The sequence below is a fragment of the Girardinichthys multiradiatus genome, chromosome Y, assembly GCF_021462225.1.
Source record: "Girardinichthys multiradiatus isolate DD_20200921_A chromosome Y, DD_fGirMul_XY1, whole genome shotgun sequence".
NCBI classification, from domain to species: domain Eukaryota; kingdom Metazoa; phylum Chordata; class Actinopteri; order Cyprinodontiformes; family Goodeidae; genus Girardinichthys; species Girardinichthys multiradiatus.
The window spans coordinates 34,618,025-34,631,342 of NC_061818.1; the positions used below are offsets into that span (position 1 = coordinate 34,618,025).

Here is a 13,318-nt window from a genome sequence, read left to right on the forward strand (position 1 = left end):
GCATGGTAATGCTGCATCACTCTTTTTGGCTTGTAGAGACATGATTTTTCATCTCTCATCAACTTGTTATTGTACAAAGCCCATTAGTCTTCCCTATTCTTTAATTCTGCTTGGTAGTTAGTTGGATTGTTTTAGCATAGTAAAGAGTTTGTTGATTGAAAGATGTTTGACTTTGAGTTGACTTATTTTTGTTAATAAATTCTTGTATTTTAAGAAATTGTGTGAATTCATTCCATCTATGTGTTGTATCTATGAGTTTATGCTGTTCAATAATGTCAGAGCTCCTCACACCTTTCTATTTTGTCCTAATACCATCGCCTTACTGGGCTGGTATTCACAGGACAACCCTTAACAGACCGAAATATTATTTGATAAAATATTAAAATATTAATATTAAATATTAAATAATATTCTCAGATTAATAATCCTAACAAGTTCATTGAGGGAACAATGAATGCTAACATATACTATGACGTGGTGATGATTCCCTCCCTTTGGAAACTAGGCCCCAAACACACCTCTAAGACTCCCACTGCCCTGCCAAAGAAACTGAGGGTAAAAGTGCTGGACTGGCCGAGCATGTCTCCAGAGCTAAGCCCTATTGAGCAGATGCTCAATAGAGTCATATCAGCCACTGTTTGGCTACTATTACAGGAGCAGCTCTCAATCGATGGAAGCACCCTGGATTAAATTACAAATTGAGTTAGGGAGGGCTGCCTTCCCCTCCTTTATTTCTGCAGTGTCCCCCGATAAGTCTCCAGTGCAGTGCCCTCTTACTAGATAAGTTAATAACGCAAGTCCAGGGTGGACACAGCTTGACACACAAGCCCACATTGGGTCATTTGTACTGGGATTGCATCGCCACACCCAATCAATCTTAAAGTGGGAAGAGGTCATCCCTAGAGCAGCCGCACCTCTGCACCTTGTGGCCTCTCACTCCAATCAATCCCAGGCATTATTCTGATAATAATTGTATTCGATTTTTTTAGAGACTGACGCAAAAGCCCACCCCTGATCGGCCCAATTGCTTCACAATCAGGCGCAAAGAAACCAAATAACACATTCACAGAAACACACCTAAGAGCTACGGGGAGCATTTCCACTGGAGTTTAGTAGTATATTTAATTAAACTGGGATTTGTATACAAAAGCATACAATTCAAAATATGTTTGTAGATTTTACTGATTACAGCGGAAATAAAAGTAAAATTGCCTTAGATCATGCTGTTGGGAGGATTGGGTGTACATTAAACTTGTTTTTAATTCAATAATTTAATTTTGGTTGAAAGGAATGTGTTTAAAGGTTATGTCTGGATGATGTCTGGGGTTGCTTACTGGAGGCAACATACAGTTTGTAGGCTCCACCACAGGAGTCTAATGAAGGAGTTGTCGTTAGGGTAATTATGCTAAGGTTCCCAACAATCAGAGTTGAGGTAGAGAGAGAACGAGCACTGATAGGAGTGGAGGTCAAGCAGGAATTGGTGGTGTTTATCAAAAAGTGTGAGAAAAGTTTGTGGGAGCAGTCAATTTAGCAAACATTTTTGCAAAATGTCTACACCACAGCCAGGTTGCATGCGTTAACCTCTTTAACCAGCGCCCACGCTGCCTCCAGACAGGCTGGGAAATCACACAATAGGACTGGGTCCTCTCTCTCCCAAGACTCCCAGGGGGCTGAAACCACATCAGCCTACCACAGAGTGCTGATGAGCATTGCAAGGAGTTATGAAAGGAGGTTCTGATAAAATGAAAACAATATAAAGAAAATTCTGGACGGTTTCCTTTGTGTAAAAACATGACTAAAGTTTTGTTATATTACTCAATTGTGAGGGCTGTCATTGTCTTCTGTGGCTATTACATACCTGTTTGGGAAACAGGTATGTGAAATATGCATGTATAACTACAGCATTTACTTAAGTTATTCAGATCAGTTTTTCATACAAAACATTTTTTTAAACGATATTTTTAGGTGATAAATCTGGCATTTTTATAACATTAACTTTGATGTTCAAAGGGAAGGATAAACTGAATTGGTTGCTGCAGTTATATATTGCAGTGTAACATTTTAAATAATCAATGACTTACAGCTGCATATAAAACAGAGGAAAGGTGCCACTAAGAGCAATATAAAGTTAAATAAAAACTATAGCTGTATGTGTTGAGTTAGACAAAACCTTTCTTTACAAATGTAGGATTGTTTTGCAAAAAATGTTGGGACAATCGATCTGTCAAGAGAGGTGCTCAGACCTAATTAATGAGTGACTTAGGATGGGACACAATCACGTTAATGTAGACCACATAAAACTGATTAAATATAGTACATTTTTCTACTGCAATTAAAAACAACAGAATATTTAAGCATATGCATGCGTTAATTTAATAATGTATTGGAACTGGGATTGACTAAATGACTTGGATCGGTATCAGGGACAAAAACATTTTACGTTCAAGATAAAATTATATTAAACGTTTTGATGTCATCTCATTTTACAGTGACTATCTTGACATTTGTAACATAAAGACTGATTTTTGTTTTCCTTATTTTAGCCAATTGAAAAGAGAAAACCTCTCAAAGATTTACACAAGCACTCTTCATGTTTTATTTAATTTTTATATAACAGCATGTTAAAAAGAGTTATAGCAAGCTAATATTTACTTACCAGTATGTTGCATCACTTCTAACCACATTAATGTAAAAGAAAATCCCATTATAGCTTAATATTGAATTTCTCAGCATTTGGAATACTTTTGTCATATGTTTTTTTAATGTTTTTATTTTGCACCAAATGCTCTTGATGGATGACAGGTCCAAGTCTGGACAGCAGGCAGGTCAACCAAGGTCTGTTTATATTATAAGCCAAGCAATCACAATTCAACTTACCTCAGTGGGACAAAGAGATGCCAGTAACTGTAATACTGGTCACAGTCAGATGTTCAGAGTCTGCAAAAAGAAAACAAAATGAAGTGAGCAAACTCAACTTAATATGGTGAATTTATTCTAGTATCTTAAAGCATGTTGAAGTTAACATTTTTGTCTTATTTAAGAAACTGTAGTCAAACTAAACTAAGCCCTAAGCTCTCTAAATAAGTCAAAAGAGTTCTATAAAGGTTCTGCCACATAAATTGGCCAAAAATCATTTAAGCTTATTTTAGTTTGACAGACCTGCAATTTATTTAAATGCAAATTATGAATTAATCCTCTAAAGCAGGGGATGTGCTGCCAATGTGTTAGTTCATTGCTTATCCCAAACAGCAATATTTCAAAATATCTTCCACAAACTTCAGTTCACATGAATGTTAACTCATGCACAAATTAATACAGTGACTGTGCAGAAACAATTGAGGCTTGAGTGAGACATAAGTGAACTGAGGGGGTGGAAGGAAGACAAGACGATCTGTTGGCAGTGGGAGAAGACCTGCCAGTCTCCTGTGCTCAGCCTTAATTGTCTTTGTTGTCAGAGAACATAAAGATGAGTCAAAGGTCAAATGTGGACACATTATGAGAACAACCTTTAAATCTCTAAAATCAATAAGTCCCTCTTCTATCATATACTGTGATGTTTATCTTAGAACCTCACCATGGCAACCAGTAACATACTTCTATGTATAATTGCCTGAGAAAACTGACGGAAAGTTTTGCTGATGGTAGATTACTACCCGGAGGGGGGTGGAGGAAGAGTGACCTGGAGGTGATGGTGGAGGTGGAGGCAGACAAATTGAGCAGTAATTACAGTAATCATCATTAGAGATTTTTGTTTCATCAGACTATGAATGACTAAACCTTGTTGTTACGTATAATGTGACCAGGTGAAATTGACATATTTGTCACTCCCTGCAGAGAGAAAGAATGTAAAAAGACAAAATAAGTTCTCCTTTATATGTCTACTAGCAGCACGCCATTTTCTTCCTTTGTCAGAGAGCATCAGAAAAGCACAATGTCGATATTGTAATACCTGATTCACCACCATGGTCTTCCCTGTTTTGTGAGTAGATGTGATGGCAGATGCAGGGATGAGTCATTGGCTGCAATCAGACACGGTAAGAGTAACTGAAGAAAGAGCTATAGACACAGGTTGGGGGTTTCTTCTTTGTTTTATGTTTTATGAACACACAAAAGTATGACAAAGAGTCGTATTTCTTTATTATTGGACAGAAAAATACAAAAACATTTTACACAAAGAAGGCTGAATGCAATCAGCCCAAGACGTTGTAGCACAGTTGGAGACCAGTTCAAAACCTGCTTTGGATCACAGGCTGCATGCACTGTGAAACACGTCAGTTCACAGTGACCTTGCAAAATGGTGTACAGGCTATTTGTCTGCTTTAAATTACTTAGGCTGTCAGACTGGCTCACACATGTTGCATTATAGGTGTGATTACACCTGGGGTTGCAAAATACAAAATCACACTAATATGTCAAGCTTAGTCATGCTTTTGCCACGGCAATACACTGCCTCAAATACATAGAACAGATTTTACCCAAAAGCATTCTTCTGTACTAGCTACGTTGTGGTCAGAGATAAAGTTGTGGAGACATTTAAAGCAGGGTTAGGTCATAAAACAACATCACAAGATTTGAACAACTTATTGAGCACTCTTAAACCATCATTGGAAAATAACATGAATGAAAGAGAGTAGCAAACCTACTAAAACACCTAAACTGTCAGACTGGACTAGAACAAATTAATTAGAGAAGTAGCTGAGATGCCAATGGTAAATATGTAGGAGCTGCAGATGTTGATTGCTCAGGAGGGTGACTATTGACTGATTAATCTGATCGGAAGAGTGACTAGAAGTAAGCAATATTAAAAGAAAGCAATAAGAAGTCCCATTTAAAGTTTGCAACCAACCATTTATGAGATGCAGCAAATATGTGGATGAATGAGCTCTTATTTGATAAAACTAAAATAGGACATTTTGGCATATGTAAAAAAGCTTTCTTTGGCAGAAAACTAACACTATGCAACACCCAAAACACACCATTTGTATTGCAAAGCACAGTGGTGGCACTTTGGGGATACTTTTCTTCACACAAGAAAACTTGCAAAAAGCTGCAAAAGACTTGAGCCTGGGGCAGAGGTTATCTTTCCAGCAGGGCAATGACACTGAATATACAACCAGAACTAAAATGAAATGGCACAGATAGAAGCAATTTTACATTTGAGAATAGCCCAGTTAAAGTCCAGACCTAAATCCAATTGGAAATCTGAAGCAAGATTCATCCAATCTGAATTACTTTGCCAAGAAGAATGGACAATTATTTTAGTCACTAGATGTGCAAAACTGGTAAAGACATTCCCAAAAGACTTGCAGCAGTGGCTGCAGTGAAAAATGTTTTCATAAAGTATTGATTTAGAAAACGGATGCATGCCACACTCTTCAGATTTTTGTTTTGAAATATTTTGAAAAACCATGCAATTTTTTTCTTCTAACTCACAATTATACATTACTTTGTTTTGGTCGATCACCTAAAATTCTAATAAACTCCAATAAGTTTGTGGTTAGCATGACAAAATGTGAAAAAATTTGAGTAATTTGATAGATTCTGTATCTCACTATGTAGGCATGCAGGTCATGCAGGAATGGTTGAGCTAGGCTACTAAAAAGACCAAGTTTATGCACAAAAGACCAGAATAGAGAATGTAATGATTTTTTTTTTAATTTTATTTAAAAAGTCAAAATTGGAAGATAGGGTGTTAAAGATGAAAGAATAAACAATAAAATTTGTCACATTAAACGGGAATGCACAGCTGTTTGATCAGGCTCCCAATGCTTGTCTTAAGAGAGTCATTAAGTCTGCTCAGAGTGCTAAACAGTGTCTCTTACATTGACGCCTTCATGGTACTAATTGGGCCAGGATGTTATAATGAACTCATGAAGTTAACACTGTCACACATTGAGCTACACTCCAACAAACACAACTTAAACTCAAACATTACTCCTTGAACGTAGAAAAACCCTTTCATCCACTGCAAAGTCTGGATTTTTAATGAGGTGGACACATACAGGAGTAATTATATCTCAGCAAAATTGCATTTTACTTACTCCAACTGTTAGCTGTATCAAAATAATATTAAACTGACTTACAGAGCCATAAAGTAGTATTTGCCCTTTACAAACTTCTTCTGGATATTTGTTTGTTTGTTTATGTGGTTTCGTCACACTTGCATGTTTCAGATCATCAAATACATTTTATTTACAGACAAACAGACCTGGGTAAATACAAATATCCATGATTTAATTCATCAAGGGAAAGAAGCTATCTAAACTAACCTAGCCTGATGTGCAAAAAGTAGTTACCCTTGTTGGTTAATCATGAATTAACTATGATTAGCCACCTTTTCATGAACGCTCAGTTTAATTAGCCTAGCAACACCCACGTCTGATTACAACATGGTCTGTAAAATCAAGAAATCACCCTAAATAGAACATGTCTGCCAATATAAACTAGGGTAAAAGATCTCCAAAAGTAACATCATTCCCTGATCTAGATAAATTCAAGAAGAAATGTAAAATAAAGACATTGATCAGCCTGGAAAGGTTTACCAAGACATTTCTAAGGCTTTGGGACTCCAGCAAACCACAGTGAGAATGAATATTCACAAACAGAGAAAACAGTGACAACTGGTAAACCTTCCCAGAAGAAATCTGGCCTTTTAAAGTTATTCCGATGGCCCTTGTCCACTAGTCTCTACTTCGCACTATTCGAGCTGACGGCTGCTCATGGCTACCAGCGAGCACCAAAGCAATGCCAAGAGAAGCTAAGAAAGTTAAAAAGGGATTAACGGACCATCAAGGACCACAACGGCTGGGGTGACACGAATGGGACAAATTGGAGGTGGTTCGATGATAGTGAGTAATAGTGACTTTAAACACATTTTATGTTACTCGTCCCATGCGCGATAAGTTTCCTTTCTACGAACAAAGATATTCTAACGCCGTTGTCTCTTGCATGAACAGTAAGTTTACATAGGTAGCGCCAATGCTAACTCCGTGCCCTGTTCTATTTTTCACGTGCTTTCTGTTAACTATGTTGCGAAACATGTTGTGGCTGTACTTAAGTCGTGTGGGTTTTTTTTGTTCCAGAATGTCTTTCAACATGCAAGGAATATCCTTTCATCAATTCTTTCCCTCCAAGCTACTCCACTTCTACCCCCCCAACCCCACAGAAGCACAAATTGCTCTTATATAAAACAAAGCACATTCACTTGCAACACTAGTTTTATTTTTAAGTTTATTCCCACAAAATGTCTTTTAAACTGGCTTTTTATTAACCACCTCCTATTTCTGTCTTTTGTCTAGGCAGGAGGAAGAGATTCCCAAATAAGAATCTCTCATCATTTCTTATGGAGATGCAAAAAAAGATGCACTATCCCATGAGATTTAATATGTTTCTCCATAAACTTAACACAGATTAGGCAGAGCACAGCAGGTCAGCACCATAAATTTAACTAGTTAGACATCAGAGTCATGCCTTTTGGCAACATCATCTTCCCTTTAGCCTTCTAAAAGCATTTTTGACAAACACCTGTGCTGACTAAACATATGCTGTTCTAATGTCTGTCATCCAGTGTCATGGAATGGTTTCAAGAGGCAGTCATGCAAGGGATAAGCCATGTCACCAAGGATGTAATAGCCAATTGTCACTGTTGCAATGTTCCTGATGTGAGCTGGAAATAGGTTTCCACAGGTGTCTAACTACCACATTGTGGACAGTCTCAGAACCCTATCATCATCCAAGCTCCCTGGAAATTCAGCACTTTTCCAGGTATTTTCCATCCACAACGGCTTTAAGGATTATGGAGTGCCAGTCTTCATGATTGAAATAGTGAGTTTGATAGTGCTGTTGCAGTATGATCGGTATGTGGGAGTCATCGCACCCACACAGGTTGCCACCCCCCCAACTGTTCTCAGTGTAGATGGCCATTTCTTTGAACCTCACTTCATCAGGAAAACAGATTTGTTCTGGCGCCAACATAATCTGTCCAACAGCACAAACTTCTGCACACAGTTGCACACAGCTGTAACACTGACTCCAAAAAGATTTCCAATACTCCTGTATTTCTAGTTGGTAGCTAGCTTCCACAGTGCAATGGCCATTCTCTTCCTTAAAGGCAGGCATTGCCAGAACGTCGTATCTTGTCACTCTAGAGCTGGATGTAGTTTGTTGCACAGGTAGTTGAACGTTTCTATAGACATCCTGAAGTTCTGCAACCACTGCACGTTTGTGAAACAGAGAACAATAACATCTCGCCACTGGGAGGCTCTGTTAAAAGCCCAGATCGGTGGTCTACTGCAATATTGTTGCAACAGGACAGCCATCTGAAACACAGCATACATATCACAAAACCTAAAATCTCTAAAAATATACTGATTGTATGCAAAGCTTATATATTATACACCACTACACAAAGCTAGCATTAGCATACATTCACAAGTTGTCTAGCTCTTATCCGGTGGTCTTCAATTTCAGACCGCACCATGGCTTCCCACTGTTCTGGCTATCTTATTTTATTCTAAGTCTGATAAAAAGAACAACATGTTCAAGAATGCTTCCATGTCCTCCACTGTCATTTTGTGTTTGTGTCGCATACAAATCTTGTCAAGTTACTTTCCAGACTGTGGGGCTGCTTTGCTATGATGATCACGCTCACATTAATGTGGTATGCATTTTTAATGGAAAACAACCCGTGAGAGTAGAGTGTAGCCGAGTCAAGTAGAGTAGGTACAAATAGAAAAGGGTCTGTAACGACTCATCGAGGAAGTAACAAAAGAACCATAAACAACATCTAAAACACTGCATGCCTCACTTGCCTCAGTTATCTTCAGTATTCATGATTCAACAATAAGTTAAATATTCTGTTGCCTAACCAGAACAATTTTAACTTTTTTGGAACGTTTGCATTTAGGTTACATTTGTCATGAAACTAATAGCATTTAATACAATTGAACATCAAACTGACAATCAAGCATAGAGGTGGTAGTGTGATGGTCTGGGACTGCTTTGCTGCCTCAGGATCTGGGCAACTGCTGTAAATATTGGAATCAAGAATTTGGCTCTGTAGCAAAAAGACTGAAACTCAAGCTCAAGCACCTTTGGTTTATGCAACAGGACATTTGAAGCAGACTTGCAGGTCTACCTCTGAAAGGCTAAAACTGTTAAGGTTTGCAAGATAGAACCCCAGAATGCAAACGAGCAGGCAGCATGATGGTAGTGAAAAACAATTTAATAAAAAACAAAAACTCACTCTAAGAAGAGGTAGGAACAAAACAACGGGCAGGCAAAACAGGCAAAAAAAACAAACTTGGCCAGGCTGGCGAGACAGGCGTGGCGTGACTACAGGACAAGAGCAATATCTGAGTAATGTTTCCGCAATGAACAACTGAACAGGAGTGTATATATGGAGAGTAAACCAGGTGGAGCTAGGAGACAGATTAGTTTGGAGCAGGTGAACCGGATAAAGATAATTAACGGACAGAACAGAACGTGGCTGGAGCAAGAACAGAGGCTCTTGAATACAAACAAAACCTAAAGCATGCCCAGAACCAAAAACCAAACTTGACAAAACATGAACAAGACTAAAACATGACCAGAAAAATTATAAACGGAAGCATGATTCAAAAACTGTGAGACAAATATAAGAAAAACCCAGAAAACAAAAACCAAACAACCTCAAATCATAACAAAAACAGAAAAAAGGAATGGTTTGGAGAGACTTATTCAAAATCCAAACTTAATGATGCTGTGGCATGACCTTATTCAGATCTTTCATGCTCCAATAACTTCTGTAGTGGCTTGATAAAAACAATGCTGCAAAAAAAGAGGGCAGAAATTCCTCCACAGACTCATTGCCAGTTGTCATGAATGTAATTACTGATTCCAGTTGTTGCTGCTAAAGGTGGCACAACCTCTTATTATGTTTAGGGGGCAATGAAATTTCCACATATAGGACCAGGCTGGTTTGGGTTGCTTCTTTCCCTTAATAAAGGAAACCATTTGAAAGCAGCATTTGTATTTACTCAGGTGATCTTTGTCCAGTATAAAATGTTGTTTGAATAAGGGAAACCATTTGAAAGCAGCATTTGTATTTACCCAGATTATCTTTGACCACTATAAAATTTTGTTTGAAACATTTAACTGTGACAAAAAGCAAAAACAGAAGTCTATGATGGGGCAAATACTTTTCCACGTTTGTAATTTTGTAACAGTTGAACTTCAACTTAAACACGTCATATAAGAATGAATAGCTTTATATTTAGATAAAACAGTGATGCTACATTGAGCCATTAGCTCATTTGCAGATTTCACTGGCTCACTGTAGCCCAGATGGATCCCTCTAATTACCACAGGTTAACACACAGCTGAACCACAAAAGACCACCACTTTACTGTGTCAACTGTACAGAGCTCCATTCAAGGTACAAGACTGGCTGTACAGTGCTCTGTTTCTGTCCTAAACAGCAGTGATGATAAAGTTAAATTGTCTGCAAAATCAAACACACATGTTCCGGTTGAATGGCTGGCTATTGCGTTAACCAGGAAATCTACTGTTAAGAACAATGACTGTGGGTTTTAATCCATAAGGCTAAAATGAGTTATGTCTCAATAATTTAACAGATTAGCTTTATTAAGCATCTTTTTGACCTTATTATTATTATTGGTCAGAAAAAGGCCAAGCCCTCAGTGCAGGTGTTTCCAACAACAGTTATATTCTGATTCACAAAGGAGGACACAAAAAAAATAATACTGTACCGATATTAAAAATAGCATACTAACATTAAAAGAAATGTGCAACTGAGAAGGGTGAATTAAAAAAATGTGCATGTATAATTGTGAATTTTGATTTTCTTTTGTGTGTGAGTTTTGATCACCCCCCTGTAATGTTCTTTAGGTTTGCCTCCTTCAGTCCATTTCGCTGTGCTTGTTATTGTTAGTTGTTTTCCATATTAGTTCATTCTTTTGTGTTTAGGTTCCTAGTTTATTGTAATATTCTTTTGTTGTAATATTTCCTGTTTGATGTCTGTTTGTCTGTCTCCCATGTCTTGTAATTTCTTTTTATTAGTCTCCCACCCTCATCCACTGTCAAGTAGATTGGGTTCACCTGCGCCATAATTGTGCATAAACAATTCTGCCTAATATCCTGTCTGTCCTTTGGTCCTAAACCACAGATCTTTACAGTTTAGGTTTTTTAAGAGCAGTGATGGTTATAAATTCTTACAGCTGCTCAAAGGAAAGATCTGTGATAATGCTCTTTTGTGCACCTAGGATGCAGCAGTTTGTCACTGTAGGAGCTTCATGCCTGGGATGGGAGACATTGTCCAACAGTGATGTTATTTTTGCTAGAGTCCCTCCCACCACCTGCACTGCATCAAGGGGGAATCCCAGGACACTGCTGGCCTTCCTGAAGAGCTTTTCTAACCACTTGCTCTCAGCTCTAGATAAGCAGATGCCTCATCAAACTACACCATAGAAGATGGCTGATGCCACCACAGAGTCAAAAAAGGTATTTAGGAGTGCCCCCTGCAGGGAACTCAGTCTCCTTACTAGGTAAAGTCTACTCCAAACCTTCCTGTAAAGAGCATCAGTGTTGTGTTCAGTTTGTTGTTCAGATGAGCACCCAGGTACTTATGAGTCCACTATCTCAATGCCAGTTCCCTATTGGTGTGAGAGGTCTAAGGTCTATGGAAATCAACCACAAGCTTTTTGTTTTCCCCACATTGATCAGGAGATGGATTCGCTGGCACCTCTCCATAAAGCCATCTGTCCAGAGACAACTTTTGCAGATGGTAACCTGGGGAGTTAATGGAAAACTCTGCAGTGTAGAGGGTGAAGAGTAAATGATATTAAAAACATTTAAATCAATAGCACTTTTGCATTGCATGGTATCAGCATTAAAGTCCCTGTTTAATTGCAGTTTGTTTTCCAAGAAAGTTTAATGTGAAGCATGTGTTGCAAGATGGAAAATGCCAGTTTTTACAGCCACTTTTGAGAGGAGTGAATTTATCATGCCACAAACCTGATCTGGTACTGTCCCCATCTTAAGCACCAGATAGTTTAACTTTTGTGCAGTTTGTGATTATCCAAACAGAGATGGAAAACTCACAAACTCTTACTTATGGTAAGTTCTGTTTGTACTCAAAAGTCTGAATTTCCAAATTTGAAAGATGAGCTATAACACCTCTGAAGTCATAATTTGAAGACTTATTGCCAAACCTAGCCTTAGAATCCACTATGGCTGCTGCAAGTACAACACATGGTAAGAGGTCCATTAATAGCACACCACTAGTTATATTGTAAAACTAAGTTTAAATAAACTGCTTCCTTGTGTGAAACCAACAACTAATTAAACTAAAATCAGGCAGAGAACTGCAAACCTTAACAACTCTGGTTCATAATTGGATATGTTTTCCAAATACCCGAAGGTGTGACGTTTTTCAGTTCAAAAACATTTTAAAGTATAAATAACATGTAAATTTGCAGCCAACATACCATTCATGAAAGAGACAGATGCAGTATGTGCTAATAAAATCCAGAATAAAAGCAAATAATCTTGTGAAGAAGGCCTATGCAAGCTTGGGCTGAAAGGCCACTCAGAATGGGAGAAGCAATCACCCCAAAAGCAACATAAAATCCCAGATTACAGCTTGTAATTGCACTCAGAAGATAAAGACATGTTCTGTGGTCTGATGAATCAAAAACTGAAGTGTTGGCCCTAATGACTATTGTTACATTTGGAGGAAAAACAGAGAAGTTTGCAAGGTTGAGAACACCATCCCAACTGTGAAGTATGAGGGTGGCAGAATCATGTTGTGTGGGTATTTTACTGCACAAGAGAATGATGCATCTAAAAAAAAAGGTGGCATTATGAGAAAACTTGAGGTGGAGATATTGAAGCAACAACTCAAAACATAAGCCAGGAATTTAAAGCTTAGGCACATATGGGTCTTCCAAATAGACATTGTTAACAATGCATAATGCAATGAAATGCATTGCAATGCAACACATAAGCACTCCTTGAGTGTTTAAATGAAAAAAAATGCAGAGAAATACATTTGTTGCAAACAGCAGATAGCCTGGTCACCGAATTCCACATATATGACTGTTTATGTGGATAAGCCACTGATTAAACTTTTCATAATTTCATTTTGAAAAGATAAAGAAAATGAGAGGAAATATTTCTGCTTTGCTGTGGCTGTTGAGTTTTGAGTTTCAGAATTGTATTCTTTTGGCACCTCACCAAGTTATCTCTTGGCTTTCAAGTTATGTCCTTGAAGTCAAGTCCAACACAAAGAGCTTCTACATTATTGATTAAAAGATCTTTT

The 13,318-nt window shown here is 38.0% G+C and overlaps 1 long non-coding RNA gene across 1 annotated transcript; it reads left to right on the forward strand.

Moving 5' to 3' along the window:
• Positions 1 to 3,623: 3,623 nt before the first annotated feature.
• LOC124864018 lies at positions 3,624 to 11,845 on the forward strand. Its single transcript, XR_007037245.1, has 4 exons — positions 3,624 to 3,719; positions 3,913 to 4,034; positions 11,262 to 11,499; positions 11,722 to 11,845. It is a non-coding gene; the product is annotated as an uncharacterized LOC124864018 (long non-coding RNA).
• The last annotated feature ends 1,473 nt before the right edge of the window (positions 11,846 to 13,318 follow it).